At 42.7% G+C, this 20,682-nt stretch overlaps 1 protein-coding gene across 3 annotated transcripts in view; it reads right to left on the bottom strand.

Moving 5' to 3' along the window:
* The window catches only part of LOC111866981 (cadherin-23), a 146,657-nt gene that overhangs the window by 82,492 nt on the left and 43,483 nt on the right, over window positions 1–20,682 (bottom strand). The window contains exon 2 of one of the 3 annotated variants that reach the window (XM_033752494.1): window positions 15,809–15,965. The exons of the other annotated variants lie outside the window; for them this stretch is intronic. The gene's annotated coding sequence lies outside the window, so the exon portion shown is untranslated. The remainder of the gene's footprint in view (window positions 1–15,808; window positions 15,966–20,682) is intronic. 3 annotated transcript variants of the gene reach the window in all.

The following is a 20,682-nucleotide window of genomic DNA, read 5'->3' as shown; positions in this document are numbered from 1 at the left end:
GAACCTTCGGATTCCATAAAATGCTGGGAAATTCAGAATTGGCGGCTCCTCCAGAAGGGCTCCCAGAAGGGCTCAGCTCCATGAGTGAGTGAGTAAGTAAGTAAGTAAGTAAGTAAGTAAGTAAGCTATTGTAACATGGATGGGAAAAGCGTTGCTAGGTAACTTACCATTCAACACCTCGCAACCGAATACAAGCAAGTCAACAATAAAAGTACGGCGTTTTCTATGTAATCGGCGACGAGACCGCTGCTATGCAACGGCGCGGTAAACATTTCTTTACAACAATAGAGGGTGTTTTCTCTGCGTAGTCGGTGCGAAAGCTATATAACGAGATTCTAGGAATAACCAAGTCAAAACCTGTGTGGAGGCGGGGTCGAATAACTCCACCGTGACCCTGAGAATCGTAGGAGGCGGCGAAAAGGGAAGTCTCAAATCTGAGACAGTAAAATGCGGTCACGAGTCCCAAGGGACTCGGAACCGAGGAAGACTACGCTGGCGAGGGCCAGCAGCATATACAAAAGACAGACCCGTACTCTCGTCAGAGAGGGAACCCCACAAAAACAAGACCGTAACTGTCAAACAGTAATAAATATCTGGTCATGAGCCCCACATGGGGCTCGACACCAAGACTTACTGATTGACGGACCGTCAGTCGCAATGTGACTTTGACTTTGACTTAACCAAGGCAGTGTTATGTGTGTTTAAGTGCTTAAGTGAGAGTGAGAGAGTTCTCGGTGGAAGATAGTTCGTCGTGTGATTAGAAGACTTTATTTATGTGTAATATTGGGAATATCTAACAGTGAATTATGAAGTATGTGCGCAAATCAGCGATAGCGCTGTATTTAAGTGTAATTAAGAGAGAGTGTAACTGAAGTGCTAATAAATCCAGTCATCTGAACTAGAAGCCGTCACTTTTGTCGCGCGTGTATCATCCTACACGTGAGATTTCGGTGTCAGAAGTGGGATGGTACGCGCTGTACTACGTCACACGATGACATTATGTATTTTAAGCCAAACATCAGATGTAGTTAAATTAACAGAAGTTTCGTGATGGAATTTGTGCTTTTTTTTTCGGATCGGCAAAAGTAATATGTCAAAGGACTAGAACGCACTCGTCGCGAGAGATGTCATAACTGAGACGAACTGCAGAGTACTTACTTACTTACTCATGGAGCTGAGCCCTTCTTGAGGAGCCGCCAATTCTGCAGCTACTCAAGAATTTCCCAGCATTTTATGGAATCCGAAGGTTCATTACCGTGTTCACAAGAGGCCTCTACTGGTCCCTATCCTGAGCAAGATCAATCCAATCAATACCATCCCATCCTATCTCTCTATCTTCCCTGTGGTCTCTTTCCTTCTGGCTTTCCCACCAATATCCTATACGCATTCCTCGTCTCCCCCATTCGTGCTACATGACCTGCCCACCTCATCCTCCTTGACTTGATCATTCTAATTATACTTGGAGAAGAGGACAAGTTATGAAGCTCCTCATTATGCAGTTTTCTCCAACATCCTGTCACTTCATCTCTCTTTGGTAGGGAGAATTTTTGAGACAACAGCACAAACTCTCAAATCTCTTGCGGCCTTTCCATCAGGATCTTACAGACAGGAAGAGAACTTATGACTGGCTCCTGAACGACTAAAATAACTGAAACGAAACAAGTCTCACAGACCGTGCAAAACACGAAATCTAAATCGGTTCCGTGCCACGTAGCCGTGTGCTATCTTCCAAACCATAAAATGAAAAGTAGAACTTGCTGTAATTGTACTTTATGTTTTGTTACTGTGAGTTGGGAACGGGATACTTAACAGACACTATTCAGAGTCCTCATGAGACGGTTTCGTCTACATCCACGATTTTCTAAGAAAGAGCAGGCTTTTAATACACAGTCACGAAATATAGCATACCATCGAAAAATGTTCGAGCGACTCAAACAATCACTACCGTACACAGTTTTCATCATTTCGTACGCTTCTCCGGCTGTTCTGCCTAACTTCAAACAAAATTTGATGTTCGCTCTCTGTTCACCCGCCATTTTCCGACGAGCGTCAGAACAGTACTGTTACATTCAAGGTCAAAACACATGATGCAGCGATGCTTGCGCTTTGAAATTATAGACAGCCACAGCTGAAACTTCAAGAATCTTAACGCCACAACTCGCCAACAGATGGTACTGCAGGGCAAAATAAACAAAAAAAAAAAGAGTCCAAACGGATCCTGCAAACACCGTGTATGTTCAGCGCCTCACCAGTCCTCTCAAATTCGTTGAAAACAATCATTTCAACTTCCGCAGTTAATAAGAGCTAAGAAATAGACATTAATCATATTGTCGAACGCTGTAATGCTGAGGTTGCTGCTTGTGCTTTGTATTCAGTAGCTGTCAGTTACAATGTCCGGAACCCGACATGCTGACCACGTGCTTTGTGGTCTGCAGTGCGGGCTCTACAACGGAACCATTAGTGTCTACATCAACACCCAACTGGAGCCAGGACAGCGCGGTCGGTATAGCGACTAGCTACTGGCTGGACGGACGATGGGTCAGAGTTCGAGTCCCGGTAGAGGCGAGATTTTTCTCTTTGTCAAGTCGTCCAGACCGGTTCTAGCGCACACCCAGTTTTCTATCCAATGGGAACTGGGGGCTCTTTCTCCGGCGGGTAAAGCGGCTGGGGCGTGAAGCTCACCACTACCCTCCAACTAGTGCCGAGGTCAAGAATACGTTAATCCATACATCCACTCCCCCGTACATCTCCATAGCTTACTATTTAATTAGTTAAGCACCGGAACAACTTGACGTCATCAACATTCAACATGAACCACAAACCTAACATCATTTGGTTGGAACTTCAGACCAGGGGGACAAAGAGGCCAGAAATTTGTTGTCCTTATGTCCAGCCTGGTAAACTGAAAATTGTATCTTTGAAGGCTATATATATAACTTATAAGATGCCAAATATTTCCGGAGTAGCGTGCCTGAATTCTGCAGTCGATATTTGACGTTTTAGGGTATCTTACATGCGAGGTCAGCAGCGAGCTGTAAACTTCTCGCTACTGAAGCGAACTTGTGCCCAACTTAACACATGAGTTTCCAACTCTTCCGCCTTCGTAGAAGCTCGTGAACGTTTTAATGTAATTAACTTACAGTTGGCTATTAGGTATCATCAATACCAAAAGCTATTGATTAATATCTGAAAATTATAAGATATAACACAATTTCTTATATCTTGTGGAAGTGGAAAACTACTTGCAGAATGTTGACATGCCGAACAGGAGATCCTGCAACCGTACAAATGGAGCCACAACGGGTTAAATTAGAACTATTGCCATGAAGGTAAGAAGTAAACTCCACATTGTAGGATTTTCCTTGGAAACTTATTAGTTACAAAGCCTGATTATGAACTATTCCCCCNCCCCCCCCCCCCCCGATTTACGATTCTCAATGCGCTACTCTGAAACATCAGCACAATTCTACCAAAATACACGGCATCACGTCTCAGAAGAGAGCACTCTTTACGAAAATCTTTGATTATATGGAACCCGAAGGTTCATTTCAGCATTTAGAGAAGATAATCCCGTGTGGAGGCGGGGTCGAATACCTCCACCGTAGCCCTGCGAGTCGTAGAAGGTGACGAAAAGGGAAGTATTGAATCTGAGAGAGTAAAATATGGTCACGAGTCCCACGGGACTCGGACCCGAGAATGACTGTGCTGGCGAGGACCAGCAGCAATTGTAAACCACAGACAAGTCTTCTCATCAGAGAGAGCCCTCCACATCAACAAACCCACAACTGCCTGACAGTAACAAAAATGTGGTCGTATGCCCCAGATGGGTGTTTTATTCCAAGACAGACTGGCCTACTAACCGTCGGCCGTAATATAAGACTCAGACTCACACTCAGACTCAGAAAAGACCACAACTGCACCAGTATTCTACACTGAACCAGACTGAATCAAGTCCACCGAGTCACGCAGTTTTTTCGATGATCCATTTTAACGCTATTCCCCCATTTGCACCCAGGGCTCCAAAATTGTCTCCTTCCTAAGCAGGACTCTCTGCCAAGACTATGGAAGGCGTTGGAAGTTACAGCGAGTCTTTATGGAAGTGATACATGGACGTTAATGAAACTCAATATAATAACAACGTGAGTTATACGGTTCCTGTTTTCAGTAGTAGGCTGTTCTCTCCAGGATACGAAGGAAAACTAAGATATTCGGCAAGAATTATATAAAATTCATTTAAATTGTAATATAACGCACTAAAATTAAAAAAGACGAATGATTAAATTGATGGAAAGGGTGGCCGCGGTACAATCTCTAAGATCTTTGTAAATGTAAAACACTAGGAAAAAGTAAGTTGATAGGTCGGCCGCGTCATAGCTCAAGCAGTTAGCCGCTGGCTTCCCACCGCGGCGGCCCGGGTTCGATCCTGGGTCTGGTCAAGCGGGATTTGTGGTGGACAAAATGGCGCTGGGGCACACTTCGGTTTTCCCTGCCAATCTTCATTCCGCCAATTGCTCCACAATCACCCTCACCTATCATCTGGGGCTGGTACAATAGACCAGAAGTGACCGCAGTACAAGGGACTTAGTCCCAACCCACCAGCAATAAAAAAAATTGGTAGGCCACTGAATAGATGCCTAACTAAATGGATCCGGAAGAGAATGACCTTCAGCCTTGCCCGTGATCGTAGTACCAAATGAAGCAAAATCATATAAAATGGTGATTAAATTCCGAAGTCTTCTGGGACAATTATCTACGTTGATATTATTTGGGGCAAGAAGAAAAAAAAAAGATCCTTGGCGATGGAGACTTATTCCTTACCGAAATGGTTCATGATCCTAGGAAACTGCCATTAGGTATATGTTAGCAAATTCAGCAGCATTTCACGTGCTTTGCAGTGTTTGTCGCATGCGTGTGTCCGACTGGAGGCCTTTGAACATGATAACGGTATGCACCATGCCTGCCATCCTGATTACAGTGATGTATTAATAATACACATCAGTGAGCACGTCTGTCTTTCAATGCCGCCTGCGGTAAATTTCGATATGACAGGCTGATTTTCTGAAATTAAATTTGGTGCAGAAATAACAATAATACTGGTTTCTTTCAGCGCCCTGCACACTACGAAGAGTCCATTCTTCCTGTGAGACGTAGAATCCTCCTTTCGTAGGTATCCTTTTTGTTGTTGCCCCCTATTTTTGCTGATTCGACGTCGGTTTGTTGCTGATGCCAGGCACTGGCTTCAAGACTTGACACTGCAGTGTTGGATTTGTGCTTCATCATCAACCATGATGACCAATGGTGACATTGTCTGACTTTAGCCTGCAAAGTGCCCCGCTTGCTCGCTTAAACTCCTTCCTGGTATTGCACAAGATACCGCATTCAACTTGGTTTGTGCTCAGGTAGGGCCATGTGATTTTCTGTATTGTTCTTTGCCGTATTCTACAGTTCTTATCTTGTAGCTCGTATATGTAAGGTCATTTCCCTCATAAGTAATTATCGGTCACAACAGGCCAAAATGGGAACAATGCTTTCAAAAGCAATATCTTTCTCACTGCTCGTTGTTGCCCTTCGATCTCATCCGACGCCATATAATCTCGGTGACTGAGACGGTGTCATACAATAACCTACGATTCAGCATTACCTATTTACGGCTTATCTTTGAAACTAGACTGAAGGAAAGAGAGATTCAATTTATGGCCGAAATGAGCAGCTGAAAATACTGTTACAGTATGGTACAGCTGTCCACATGCCCACACACCAAGCCTGAAGACGGATGGTACAGGAGTCGGGGGAGGGGTATTTTACCTTTATTCGAATCCAAACTAAGCCAAACTTTTTCAGATTGGACGTTCAGTACTTGTTTGGTTAGACATTTTGAAAAAGGTACATGATGAAGTTGATTTTTTTCAAGTTACTTACTCGTTCCAGCCGCACAATTTGGCCCGAGGGGTCGATTCAACCTCTAATATAAATGAGTACCAGGAATATTATTGGGAGTAAAGGTCGGACGGCGCGTAAGGCTGATAACCTTACCGTCATCTATGAGCCGATTGTCTAGAAAATGTGGGAGCCTCAACGTCTCACAACCCTATGGACCTCCACGGCCTGTTACAGGAATATCTTTACTTTTTTTTTTTCACAGTTTCCTGAAATGAAGGGACACGGCGGCATAAATATTACTCAAAGCAGATGTCGGACACTAAACTGCTCAGCTTTGATATCAGGCTGGAATTTCTTAGCAAAGTGTATGGTACCTTTCCTTATGCGATGAAAGGGCGAACAAATGCGAAAATATGAGAGAACCTCTCAGCTTGGGACATTATTCTCAACCCACTTCTATCCAACCGCTGCTCTCCGTCTAATTGACTGTCTTTATGTAAATCTGGACCAAAACGCGTATTAAATGACGACCTATATCATATTTAAATTGGGATTTCTGAACATCTTCCCTCGTTTGCTGGATTTCATAAACAAATGAGAAATATGATGAAAGCTTTCAACTTTCAAATTTCAAAAAAAAAAATTACTTTGGAAAGCGTCATTTCCAAACGGTCCCCAAGGATGGTTTGTGACGGACGGACACACACACTGCTGATCATCGCTGCTTATACATACACACATAGGCGCCAAAATCCGCCTGTCTCACCCTGTTTCTCACGAACAGCTCGCCGAAGAAAAAACTGGTGAAGATGAAGTCCAGCGCGAGGCGGAGTTTACGAATTACGTGGAGGAACAAGATTTTTCTCATAGCGAAGGACTCCACTTTGCAACAACTAACTAGCATGCTTCGAGGCAATGCCGAAAAAACGCCAGCGTATTTCGATATGCAGTCAAACTACCTTCATTACTGACGATGCAGACGCATACTCTGTAATCATGTAGACATTAACTAAACTAAACCAACTTCATGGAGCTGAGCCCTTCTTGAGAAGTCGCCAGTCACGCAACTGCTTAAGAAATTCCCAACATGTTATGGAACCCGGAGGTTCATTACTGTGTTCACAAGATCCCTATCCTCAGCCAGTTCAATCCAATCCATACCATCTAATCCCATATCTCTAAGATCCATCTTAATATTTTCGACCCACCTACGTCTTGGTCTTTCCAGTGGTCTCTTTCTCTATGGCCTTCTCACAGATAGCCTATATACATTCCAATTCGCCCACCAAATTTGACGGTTTAACAAGTAATCATCACGAACAAGAATAATTTCGAAAAGTACTGTGCAGAATTTTCAGCAAAGAAAAGCTTGTTTATAGTTGATCTAGAGCGAATTTTCATCGGTGAAAATATCTGCTAAATTCGTGGTTTATTAAACAAGCAGAACTTGAATTTTCGGACTGAAATCTGTACATTCTGTTCAGCTGTGTGAGTGTTCAATCCGCTTCTATGTTGAATGCTACTCTGAAAACACATAAAGAGCCATCAATGTAAATATGCATATAACGAATCACAGTTGGCCATCCCAGCACAGTATGTATATCCCATAATAAACCCTGGGAATTTTATGGTCTACATGAGTCAGTAACCGACTTTCTTCATTCTCCACATTTCTTCCTCCATCCATAACAATACAGCCGTAATTCATTCCCACGAACGCTGGGATCCGTTAAAAACACGTAATAGGTGCAATTTTTAACCTTGGCTATAAAAGGTCATCTTGACTCTTGGGCCGTTTTGCCTTCGAAGAAGAATGCCATCTGTACTCATCGGGTGGGAAACTGCGTTCCACATCCGGTCTGGAAGTGCCGGCTGGCAATCTAAGCCGATCGCCCAGCGCACGAAATCCGTCTGCTACGGGAACCAGGGTGCACTATACGTTGTACTGGCAAACTTAGGGAGGGAAAGGCCTGTGTCAGTATATTCGAATTTCCCGCTGGCGTACAAATGCCGGCGAGTATGCTGAACGCAGCAGAGTCCATTGAAGCGCTCTTGTTCCCACAGTAGCCAATCACATTGACTGATCTATCCCATATGAACTTAACCGAACTGAAATGTGTCGATGTATGGCAAGGAGCCTGTAGAAGAGCAGGCTAATTCCCATCCTATGCACTGGCGCGGGGGGGGAGGGCAGTTTGTCTACGTTCCTGACAATAAGCTGAACTCAGTACGGGAGGGGGTGGAAACGGAAGAGGAAGAAAAAAGCATTCTTTTCCACAGCATGAATAAATTCCGGTTAGAGGTATCTAGCATCATGGTGCTGTGCGTACAACCTTCCGTCTTATTCTGTTTTAAAGAAGATAAATTTATGCAAAGTCCATATGAAATGGCGGTAAAGCCCTGTCTTGCACAATCGCTTACCGTAGTTTACTGAACTGTGTCCCATAAAAAAATACTCCGTGGTTTTAGTCCGCAAACGTACTATACCGGCCACAGACACGGTCCTGTGTCCCACATCACTGGTGGTAACTCCAAATTTGTCTTTCTTTTCGCACTGCGAAGAGAGGAACTTGGTAGGCCTACTGCGACCTAAAATCGGCCTACTGTACCTATCAGCCTCAGACGATTGAAGAGTATGGAGCACTGGAATGAAAACTGTCAAGGGAAAAAACTACGTACTCGGCGAAAGCCTGCCCCAAACCCACTTTGCCCACCGCGAATATCACATGGACACTGTGGAACTGAACTCCGGCCTCCGACGGAGACAGCTGGCTACTAACAGCCAGAGCCTTTAAAATCATCTATTAGAACAGTAACGGTACATACATTTCTATGGAACAGATTTGGTACACTGTCCTTCTCTGTATCCCCCCTTCTGTGTTTGGTATGATTAGAGTATAATTCATTTTGTGCAATTCCTCCCTCATTTTTCTCTTGCCTTGCAACGGAAGTTATTTGCGTATCTGATGAGAATTTTTCCGCTGCAATTAACAAAGAAGGAAGTCTCTCTCTCTCTCTTTCTTCAGCTGAAACACTAAGGCTGGGGCCACACGAGCCCACAAAATGCGTCCGTTGCAACGAACGGACGTTGCTGAAGACACCACACAGTTGCAGAATGCGGTGCGTTGTTTTTTGTCTGCAATGGAGCCAGAAGAAAGCGTAGCATTCGCCTCTCTTGTTCATTTCTACAACTGACGTCACGACGTTAGTTACAAAAAAACGCATTTTGTGCGCTCGTGTGGCCCCAGCCTAAGTTGTGAAGTTGTATAAGTAGGCTGACCGTGCGTCCAGGTTAGCCCAGGGCAGTCCTCTTTCTATGCCTTGCCCCGGGGTTCCGGCGGATTGTTTAAGAAATTAATTGTCCCACATTTCAAATTTAAATCTTCCTTGTACAAAGCTGGACCCCGACGGAGGCATCTGTCCGAAGCAGCTTGTTGCTGGTATAATGTACTTGGGGAAAACAAAAGAAAATGCAACAAGTGTTGTTAGTTGCTTAGGCGACGCAATAAAATACCAAATGGTTGAATGACTGATGAATTTGATGGGAAGCGGCGGTTTTGGCCTAACCGAAGCATTATCCGATTCATTTTTCCCGAATGGGATTTAGGAAAGCCACGAGGAACCTGTCATGATGACCGGTTTCCTGGCAGAGACCCGCCTCTCCTCCCGAAGACAGAACTAGAGCGTTACCGATACAACAGCCAGTGCGTTTTTCGTTCTTAATGTTAACACAGGTTACCCTTCCATCTCCTCAAAGCATACCGGGATTTTCTTTAGAGAAAATACAGTATCCTTATGTGTACTTCACTGGAGAAGAAACTCCATGTTTTCTCGACTTCTGTCCTGAGAGTATATGGAAGTGAGTGGTCAGCATCCCGCAGTGCTCCCTAGTACGAGTACATATAGACTCCAATGCCAATTCATAAATTTAATTTCTTCTTTATAATTCAGTAATTTATTGCGTTTTAAATTAGCCTCCTAGGTCACAGTTTCACTACAACGCAAAATTCTGTAACATGCTCTGCATCACCTTTACAGCGCCTTTTCTGTGCCCTAGAATTTCAAGATCCCTAGTCTATACACATTCATTTTTAGCTTACGTTCTTTCTCTTGAAAAAATAAAATAAAAACATGATTATGGGATAACCATGCTGTCTGTGCCATTGTTTATCCCACCCTTTCAACTTCTGAATGTCTAAATCAGTCTTCTTGAAACTAGCACCTGAGCCCATCTCAACAGAGTACTTCATAAATCCCTCCCACCAGTCTCTGTGTCTGTATATGTAAGCCCACGTCGTTGCTAGGCTTCTCTTTGTTACTAGAATACATTTTCAGTTAGGAAGGGCCCTGGCCTTCGTTAAGCAGAGTCGAAATTCTGAAGATGAGACTCGGCAAGTGGCGTGTGAAAGAGACAGATGACGGACAAGAGCAGTCTTGCTAACTAATACGAACTCCGTGGTGCTGAGCCCTTCGTGAGAAGCCGCTAATTGTGCAGCTACTCAAGAACTTGATATTTTATGGAACACAAAGGTTTATTGCCGTGTTCACAGGAGCCCTCCACTGGTCTCTATCCTGAGCCAGATCAGTCTAGTCCATACCACATAATCATATCTCTCTAAGATCCATTTTAATATTGTCCACCCACCTACGTCTTGATCTTCCTAGTGGTCTCCTTCCTTCTGGATTTCCCACAAATATCCTATATGCATTCCATTTTGCCCCCTTTCGTGCAACTTGCACTGCCCACCTCATCCTCCGTGACATCATCATTCTAATTTTACTTGGCGAAGAGTACAAGTCATGAAGCTCCTCATTATGCAGTTTTCTCCAACCTACTGTCACTTCATCTCTCTTTGGTCCATATAGTCTCCTCGGCACCCTGTTCTCAAAGACCTTAACGTAGAAAGATGTGGGATCGGTCCTCCGTAACAGTTGGGGTAAGTAAGGCTTAGGCCAGGGCAGGCACTTGATTATTATTGGGACGTGTTAAGGTGACAAGAAATTGCAAAACCACGCCGATCCATCAGCATAATTATCATATAAGTATCACTTTTCGCGAATTTCTTTACATGCCTGTATTTGCAAACACACAGGCTCACTGTGGGCACTGCGGCGCTGGCAAGACCTCGGTTTCACACTTCCTGTGTTATTTTAACTGACTGCTGTGAAGAAACAGTGTCTGACGATATAAACGTTTACAGGTGTAACGAATTTACGTATAACAGAGCCCGAGCGTCACCCGGAATGTCCGCCTTCGATTAATGAATGTTACCGTATCTTCTGCTAGTTTCCTCTGTACAAAGCGTCTCCTCTCGATTCCAAAATGCTGAACGCAAGACGCCTTCTTCCAGATTTTAACCGGCTGATTTGAATATACATGACCGCCTCTGTGGTCTAGTGGTCAGAGTTCCTGGCTACAGATCCAGAGGTCCGGGTTCGATTCCCGGAGCTACCAGATTTTCTGAGAAGTTGTGGGTCTGGAACGGAGTCCGCTCAGCCTCGTGAGGATAATTGTGAAGCTATTTCAAGGAAATAGCGGCTCCGGTCTAGAAAACCGAAATTAACGGCCGTAGGGATTCGTTGTGCTGACCACGTGACACCCGCTATCCGCTAAAGTTGGCACTAACTTCGCCGACAAGCGGCGGTCGCTCGGTCGGTATAGTTCGCTTGCGGACTCAAGTCACAGAGTTCAGTTTTTTTTTAGTTTTAGATTGGAATATACCCTATTAGGAGGATACAGAAATTTTAATCCTCCAACAACAAACAAAATCTTCCAATGTCTATTCAACAGGAGTATAGAACAGCACAAGAAGCAACAGGGGTTTCTTTTAACAAAGAACTAAACAACAGAGAAGAAATGTTGATTCTCCTCATTTCCTACTCCAGATAAGGAACGTCAATACCGCGTGCAGACGGCTCGCAACATTAATGATTTTAGTGAAACATGGTTTGAGCTTCCTCAGGATGGGGACCAGTGGAGGGTTCTTGTGAACACGATAATGTACCTTCGGGTTCCATAAAATACTGGGCAATTCTTGAGTAGCTGCACAATTGGCGGCTTCCCAAGAAGGGCTCAGCTCCATGAGTGAGTGAAACAGTAGTTAGCGAAATAATACATGACCTTTATATAGAGGAAACGGAAGTACAAACTGTGTCGGGTCGATAAGTGAAACATGCAAAGTCGATCATTTTTAGGTGTATCACGCGATTGGATTTTAAGTGGGACGGGGAGGGGGAAATGGGGCTGTTCTAATATAAACCCAGGATATGTGAGAGATAGGGATGTCTTACTTGAGATACACGAACAGTTTGGGTAGGGCCGCAAAAATTCTGTTTATGCTGATGACTCATTCCTGTTGTTTTCACACGCTACGAACAAGTTCTAGAGCAATGACAGATATGAGGGCTCATTGTGTAAAGGCCATTGATTATTTAATAATGCTGGCCAGGAAAACGGTATTGTGCCAAACGCTCCGAATATGCTGAAATGAACACAAGCAAGAGACTATTATCATCAGATGAATAAAAGTAATACTTTATGAGAAACTGAAGAAAGGGAGGCGAATTTCAAATTTACTTTCGAATTCTGTCATCTAACAATGGCTGTTACCACAATGTTCTTCTTGAGAAGTCCGTCTTCTAGCACGAGAAATGCAAATGACAAAATGGGTGGCAGAAAGAAGAATTCTTTGTCAATACGAAATTCTCAAACCAAAGCCTGAAGTCCTCATAAAATTGCACATGCCAAAAGATTAGAAGAGTACTGTACTGTCGTGGCTATGGTGTTCTTCGTGTTACCTTATTATTCAGATCTGAATCCAATATAAGAATAAAAGCAAGTCTAGAGCGAATGAATCTTTGTTTGGAAAAGGTTTCAGCAGATGATACAAGATTGGCTTCAGTTGTGCGAGAAGATGAAGTAGACCGCAAAGGAGACAGCATTGCGGATAATCATTAAATATGTAATTACTGTTATGTGTCTGGGTTCCGTGACGAATAGTAACGGGCTCTGAATTGCATGACCGGATTCATTAACACTTTCGTTCACAATTTCTCTTAATCACAATCAGTTATAGCGCCATCGCTAATCTACCCACGTCACAAATGACTAGGACACGCTATACGTTTCCTAGCAACGGCTATATCAGAAGAACTGTCACTTCATATAACTATGAGCCTTCTTGCCATTTCCTGCAGCTGCCAATTCCGAAGACTCGATTCAATTCTCTTCCGACTACTGCTCTGTACTCCTACAACAACTGCCAGTTTCGGAATTCACCTCTCTTATAACCACTTTGCAAGGACCCAACGGAAAACACAGCCTTTATTGTTAACAATACTGTTTACCGCGCTGCTGCCTAGCATTAGACGTCCTACTGTTGCGTGCTCGTGTGTTGGGGGAATGTGTTTACTGAGTCGTTGCCTAGCAATGGTCGTATTCGTCACATTATATTCATTTTGTAATGGTGATATGCGTATTGATGTAAGTGTATGCATAATTAATTATGTAACAAAGAGCTGTAAAACTGTGTGATTACATACACTGCACATATTCATGAATCTGCATGATGTTTTCTGAATTGAGGTTATGACGTTCTCTACGCTTCCTCGCTGGACCAAGCGGTGACCCACGGAACGTAGGTCAACTGCTTACATTCTGAGTGCATACTACAGCTCCCGCTGCCCGAACCGATTATTTAGAACTGCTGCAGATGAAAGCGTAGCGGTCAACTTCACATTCCAACAAATTTACTTCCGAGGAAAATGAAGCCGGTATCAATGGGACAGACGGCAGAGTCGACCCGAGAGCCAATCTCGATGAGACACTCACTGCAAGGAATAGAATTCCGATAGTCCAGTCCTTGTAACTGATTCATATAGTGAGCCAAAAAAACTGTAACACTTAACGCAAACTGTTTTGATCGCTAAGGAAAAAGAAAAACAAAAAATGGAAAAGCTGGCAGTTGTAAAACAGCAGGCTAGTTCTAACAGATCCTCGGAAAATGTCACGATCATTTCATACTGTCTAAGAATTATCATTTGAATATCAAATATCAAAACATCACTCTGGTCGCTAAAGGGAAACAAAAATGGAAAAGTCGGCAGTTATAGAACAGTAGGCTATTTTTGAGAGACTCTCGGAAAATTTCAGAATAATTTCATGATTTGTAAGAGTTATCGCTTGAACATCATATACGTGATACGGATCACAACATTATTGTTTGGTCTCTTAGCCACTTTGCGAGGTTAAATGGTTCGTTCTAAATTTGAAAATATGTAAACAACTGAAACAGCTAAATTCAATTACAAAGGCCTAATGAAAACAAATTCGATACTGTATCTCATACAATTATTCTTTCCTTCCTATGACGAGGCAGCCTTGGCCGAAAATCATGCACGATTTTGAGAGGTGTGATCTGAAGGTACAGAACAGTGTTGGAGGGATAAAGGCATGTTTCGACAATGCGATGGCCGTCACTAAACACTTGAATGGAAGAAGTGAAAGACAGTGATCATAAACAAACCGTAAAAAGAAATTTACACAAGTGACTGGCGGAAATGGTTTCTGGGAGGAGACTGGAATAATTAGCAGTTCATAACCCGTAAAATGGTGAGTCAAAATTAACATTTTATATAGTTTCATAAGGAAGTCCTACATAAGATCACGCTCAAGTCTCTTCATTTCCGTGGAGTCTCGATTTAACACATTTACTGTGTTCTAGTCGCCTACAATAACTCGACTATGTTTCGCGTTTCGTCATGTGCTGCTGCCATCTTTTGTGATTCACATATTTTACACTAACTGCATTACGAGTCCTTAAATGTGATCTCTTACTGTCTCTCCTCCATCAAAAGAATATATTGTCTAGGGATGAAATTCGTATTTGTAATTCAAGCCTAGCTTCTAAGACCCTTCCTATTGGTTATAAAGTTCCTTATTTTACATTGAAATTAAAGTTTGGGTCTATTCTTGTTGGTTTCAAGGATTTTCAGGGAAATGCCTGGACAGAAACCTCAAATATTCCAGCGCCATCTTTTCTAAACGATTATCTACCGACAATTCATTAACAACCTTCAAATATAATTCGGCTCTACGCATCTGCGTGTTTGTAGGTAATTAAAGAACATCCTTTTCAAACAGACTCCTTGGCTGGATGATCAGAGCATCATAATGCCCCCAAATTTCGATGAGGGTATGGAATTCTACAAAGAGCGGACGAACGAAAGCGTTCGACACCATCAGCCATAATAATTAGGAGAAACCCATGAATACGAGTTCCGTATGTCTGGCCTGAACGAGCCTCTCAAGAATCAGTAGCTGATATTGCTAAGTGCAGAACACAGCCGTAAAATACTCAACCCTGTCTTCCTTCTGGTCATTTTAATCTGCCCTACCTGTGGACTACTGACGAGTTCCGGATATTGCACTGTTCCGGAAAAGAAACGACCCGTTAAAACTTGATGGCTCAGCGAAGTAAAAACCGACACGTCACGCTAAAGAGCAATGAACACAATGTGTTGTTTTAAATTAACATGCAACTGGGCAGGTATGTTCCGAATTTCCAAATGTGTTCTTTCCTACTTTTAGTCCTACAATTCGCCCTGATATCAATTTATTTCAGATATAACAATGAAGCATAAATGTACTTTCACTCGATGTTTGCTGGTATGTTTGTGACATCGTCTCTTACTTTGAAGGAAGAACATAATTACAAATGTTTGAGAGTTCAGAAAAATATTTTAACCTATGGGTGTTAGACCTAAAATAAGCAAGCGTTGAAAAACACAGTGATTGTTAAGTAGCTCGCTTATAGCATTGTTAGATTGAATGTAGGATGTTACGACAGGCTGGACATGTAATCAGATCCTGGACTAGTAACGCAAATTACTGTAATTTCGTTAGTACAGTATGAGTAGAGATGGTCACCTCAGCATGAAGAACCTGCTTTGTGCTGACCAGTACTGGCCGGCCTGCCACGCTCCAGAGATGGCGACTGACCTCTGTGAGATTCTGGCCCGTGACATCACAACCGGGAAATGGTCAAGGTTGCTTCTTATGAAGGTTCCTTATCGTCTGGTGGTGACTGAAAACATTCCTGTATTATATAACCCAGATAAAATTAATCATAAAACATCAGCGGTTTAGTGTAATTGTGTCATGTTTGCAGACGCTCTAAGGTAGGGCAACGTGGGGTAATTTGTCGCTGTGGTTAATTAATTAAGATCCAACACTCTTGACCTTGAAATCGGATGGAGTTAAATGTTCAGCTTCAAGACCTGGCCGCTTTACCCTTAGGGAAAGCTCCCCTAGTAGCCATTGGATAGGAGGTTGGGTGGATCCCAAAGACGGTTTGGAGGCTGTGGAGAAGAGAAAAACGTCTAACCCTGCTAGGAATCGAACCCGTACCCCATCGCTATACCGACTGAGCTATTCTGACTCCGAGACAAGCAAGGCATAAAAAATAGACACAAGAATGTACAAAGCACTGAGACTCAAATCACTTCTTTTGGTCCCACGCGGAATTCGGCAACTTCTGGAAACCAGCGTTTTTAACTTACTGGGTTCAGACGTGCTTGTAACGTGCTTCTTAAAATTTTAAATATAACCTACCATATGCTTTAGAGACTCCAGAACTACACGCCTTGGGCAAAGATCATTCGCAGTATACCTACATTCAATTGAAACTCGTATAGAACCGAATTAAGTGATATTATTAGTAACGAACGACCTTGAATTAGTTATATTTGGTGTTATTTACGTGCACGTCTCACTTTAAAACTAGTGAGGTAGCTCATTACAGTGCATCAGATCATAAAGTGCGACTATTAAAGCTGGAAAACCAACGAAGCGCACCTTCCTTGAAACAGTATTGCTTATTCAACATTCACAGCAACACCAGGCTGCGTCCCTGGACGGAACTACCGTCGTTCTATGGGAGCTGAAGCATGTAACTCATCTAATTACCCAGTCACCCTGCATTTTATCTTTCAGGAAGAGATCACCTGAAATTGCCTACTTCACGAAGTCACCCAACCTGTGGCGCTCAATCCCAACATTATTTCCTACATAAATCCCACACGAATTCGATCCTAATTAATTAATTAAATACGGAATAGCCTGCATCTTTCGTTTTTCTGACACGAAGTCCGGCGGATAAAGTCTTTTGTGCATATGAACGGCTAGAGCCTTTCGTGGTTTCTCTCAGTTTCTCCAGACGAATGATCAGATATTACTTTCCTAACGATTCCAGATTTAAACACTGTCGGATACACGTCGTCAGGCTTCCTGTGGGTCGACTGATGAAAATAATCAAACTTTCAGTGTTTACATTTTTGTTTCCTTATTACAGAGGGTGAATAAAAAAAACACTAATCATACAGGATGTCGTAACCACCGTGTGTCCTATTTTCAAATCTTCGAATGCTTCCTAGAATTTTTGGTTTTCCTTTATTTCGTTTTTCTCCAGTTACGGCTCAGAAGAAAAAAATATGAGCACATACATTAAGTATCCTGTGACTTATGTTACAAATTTGGTTTTCTTTTTGTTTTCCTCCATGAAAAGAAAATAAATTATTATCCGCAATTTTTATTCTAATCGACGTTTAGAATGTAAAATTGTATCGCACACAGCCCACTTTCAAGTATTCCGTGCCTGACTTACTATATCTGGAACAACATGTCGTCGCTATAAGACGTGCAAAAGTTGATGAAATAACTTCTCTAGAATTATTGTTATCCGAGGATTTGGATTATTTCATACACTGATTTTGACTTCACCTTGTAGTGCTGAGCAGACGGAAGTACATCTAATAAAACAACAAACTACGTGGCCTGTAGTCCACAAACGAACTATACCGACCGAGCGACCGCGCCTTAGGGAAAGCTTAGTGCCAACTTTTGCGGATAGAGGATGTCACGTGGTCAGCGCAACGGATCCCCAGGTCGTTAATCTCGGGTTTCTAGACCGGAGATGCTACTTCCTTGAAACAGCTCCTCAATTATCCTCACGAGGCTGAGTGGACCCCGAAACAGACTCACTACTTCTCAGAAAATCTGGTAGCGCCGGGAATCGAGACCCGGAACCTCTGGATTTGTAGCCAGGAACTCTGACCACCAGACCACAGAGGCGGTCAAGTACATCTAATAGATACATGAATAAATAAATACAAAATTAAGGAAGAAACTGACGACGCGTTGAAGGAAAACGTTTGACCTACGCTGATATAAAACGAGTTGAAAATTATACACATGCCAATTTCTAAACAAGTGAATGAAGGCAATAACGGTGACACGATAGCAATAAAGACGACAGTGCCAACAAGCACACAGGTATCATACTCACTCCTGCAGCAGGGACGTGAGTAGAAATCAAGTTGTTATGTTGTGGTCAGGTTATACGAGTATGATCAATTGATAATAATTCTGTACTTGTACGTAGCGGCATTCTCTCATTCCGCATTATATTCTATATAACGTGCAATTTAAAAAATTAATTAAAATCAGTCACACACATCTATTGAGAACATAATCTATGGATCACATTGAGCTAATTATTTCTGAATTGTTTTGCGATTCTGTTCGTAGTTCTTAGTATACAACTTCGGAAATTAGGGTAATCCAGTGAGCTGGAAAGGATATGGAAGAACATGGTTATGACCTAACTGGAAGCATTATCCCGGCATTTGCTTGAGACTGAGGAAAACTGGAAAACCTTAAGACAGAATATTGTCACGTGTTGGGTATGTCACGCGACAAATAACTTCACGTGGGTCTCGGATTTAGCGAACCTTTATTGGACACTCACACACCGTACAATTATCACCACTTGCAGTATCACTTGACTTCTGGCCCAGTACTCCAATGCGACGTCTCAACTATCCTTGGCCGTGGCTGGATCTCAACTGTCTCTGGCGGCGGCTGTCCCACGACCGTCTCGTTCTCAGTACTCAATGCTCTGTACGAAGTCTCTGGCTCTGCTTATATAGGGGCTATGCGGACCGGATACCGGACACCATTCCTCAGGCTTCCGTTTCCGCTGTTCAGGCAGTCCGTTGTTACGGGAACGTTCCTTATAGGTTACACGGGTAACGTGTCTCGTCTCATCCGTTGTTACCCAACGACAATTCGTTGCTACGATTTGTCACTGCGGGAACTTCCCAATTTCCACGTATTCTTTGTCGTGGAAGTGTCCGTTCCGGTTGTAGGGGTGATGGAGGTAAGGTAACGCGTCACAATATCTTACTTCTGAGCCGAGACTTGAATACTGGACATTCAAGATTAGAAGCGGGGGACACACGCGACAGGGATGTTCAATCTATGCATTTTAATGCCTCAAGAAACGGTAAAAAAAAAAGTAAAGCTATCCCTGTAACAGGCTGTGAAGGCTCATAGAGTTGTGAGACGTTGAGGGTCCCACATTATCTAGACAATCGGCTCAAAGATGGCGGTAAGGTTGTCAGCCTTACGCGCCGGCCGCGCTTTACTCCGCAGGAAAATTATTTAGTTAATTCCTGGTACTCATTTCTGTTAGAGGCTCAGTGAACCCCAGGGCCATAGTGCGGCTGGAAGGATTAGGTCAATTGAAAAAATCCAATGACCCCATCGAGACGTGAACCCGCGACCTTCCGACTTGTAGGCTCCTATTTTTACTATGAAGAAGCGAGTGGAGAATTTTCGAGATAGAATCATAAAAAAATCAACTCGATTCGAAAGTTATTTTTTTTAATATCAAGAATTTCCTGAAAACCTTCATAACAACAAATTCTAAAGCAAAGTTGAAAAGCAGTGGCGATAAAGCATCTCATTGATTTAAGCCATTCTGGATAGGAAAATTATCAGACAGATGTTTACCTATATGGAATACATTTTAATCAGCCTAATTTTTTTTCATCGCCAACCCAAACTCTATCAGAATACTGTACAATTCTTCCTTCCTAACCGATTTATGGGATCTCTGAAGTCTACGAATAGTTGATGTAATGTCTCATTGTACCCCGATTGTTTCTCCAGTATCTCACGAATGCAAAAGATCTGATTAGTTAGTAATTGATCTGTTACGTCGAAACCCACACTGATGATCCCCAATAATTTTCTCTGTTTATTGACTTAACCTTGAGAGATGGTACAATAGACCAGAAATGGCCGCAGTACAAGGCACTTAGTCCCATCCCACTAGCAATAAAAACAATAACAACTTTGAGAGAAGGATATTGGAAAGTTTTTGTATAAAGATGATAGCAGTGATATCCTATGATAATTACTACATTCGGTGTTATCGCCCTTCTTGCAAGTTAAAACACTGGATGAAGAAAATAAGAAAGTATTCGTAATTTTGACGGAAATGGCAGACAGAACAAAAAAAAACTATGTATGTCACTGAACTGAAAAACTATGCCTCAGGTGCAGGCGCTTTATGGGGCTAATGCTCTTGTGTTACAGTAGGATGACAAAATGAACTGATGAAAGAGTGGATAAAAATTTAAGAGTTCTTATCTTCTGGGATATAATGTCGTGTAGTTCATGAAAGTCAACCAGCGTTTAGAAGGAATACGCCTCCATCTACAGCGTCGCTGAATAAGCCAAGCAAAATGCAACTCTTCGACCATGAAGATGGAGACAACACGTTCCCTCGAAACATCGGATGACATTCAGAAACTAAACTGCATATTCCAGAAGAACTGTGAGAGCCTCAAATCATACACGGACACAAGTTGTCCAGAACAGAAGATCCAGTATATTTAAGAAAACAATGAATGATTGTGCTGGATAAATTTGCGGGCAATTTACCGCTGGAGGTCATA

This window comes from Cryptotermes secundus, unplaced genomic scaffold, assembly GCF_002891405.2.
Source record: "Cryptotermes secundus unplaced genomic scaffold, Csec_1.0 scaffold1339, whole genome shotgun sequence".
Taxonomy (NCBI): domain Eukaryota; kingdom Metazoa; phylum Arthropoda; class Insecta; order Blattodea; family Kalotermitidae; genus Cryptotermes; species Cryptotermes secundus.
The sequence above is the reverse complement of the archived record's forward strand: the minus strand, read 5'-3'. Positions and strand labels throughout refer to the sequence as shown.